This window comes from Haplochromis burtoni, unplaced genomic scaffold (genome assembly GCF_018398535.1).
Source record: "Haplochromis burtoni strain Fernald_Lab_line unplaced genomic scaffold, NCSU_Asbu1 Contig_672, whole genome shotgun sequence".
In the NCBI taxonomy this organism is placed as follows: Eukaryota; Metazoa; Chordata; class Actinopteri; order Cichliformes; family Cichlidae; genus Haplochromis; species Haplochromis burtoni.
In genome coordinates, this window is record NW_024583033.1 from 18482 (window position 1) to 19340 (window position 859).

Sequence of the window (859 nt, forward strand, 5' to 3'; positions counted from 1 at the left end):
AACACTGTGGAATTCCCAACGCCAGCGTGAGTGTGTATTCTTTTGGCTACCCTGCTAAGTGTTTTGCCGCCTCCTCTCAACCACTAAACGCAACCCGACGTTACACACTGCATGAAGAAACGTTTTTGCGATGATTTGGTTAATTTGATTAAATTTACTCCTATGGGAGGACTTTGTATGTAAATGTGATAATAATATTTTTTCTCATTGAGAACTGGATTTAATGACATTCACTAAACATGTCTGAGCATTTACGTCGATTCAAGCAATCTGGTAATCTAGTTACGCAGAACATATGGCTGAGAAGTTGAACTTACTATTGCCACATATTATTGCTCACTGCTCCAAAAAGCACAATGAGTTTTACATGTATTTACATTACATTTATAGATTGAATTACACAGATTTTTGCTGATGGTCTTTCAGATTTTGCTACATTAAGCTAAAACGTTTCCCACTTCAACACATTTTGACTAAGGTGGCCTAAATTTAAAAAAAAACAACTTAATGAATCTTTTGTGTGTGTGGGTTTACCATTTTCATTTTCAAGTTTTCCAGTGTCTAAGACTCAACATTCTGTTTTCATTGCAGTATAATTGGTTTTAACATGAGATCTTCAAGAGACAAGAATCACAAACCCTAACCACAGCTAGCTGTTGAAAAATATCACCTCTGGAAAGATGCTCTATGTGAAATCTCCAAAGTGACTTCTGGTTTTCAGGGCACTCCTGAAGTCAGTGTAACAGATATTAAAAAGAGGAAGAACTGTGGGCAAAAGGAATCTCAGTTAGGGTGTTACTGTATTGATACATCTTTGTTTATGTGTGTGTGTGTGTGTGTGTGTGTGTGTGTGTGTGTG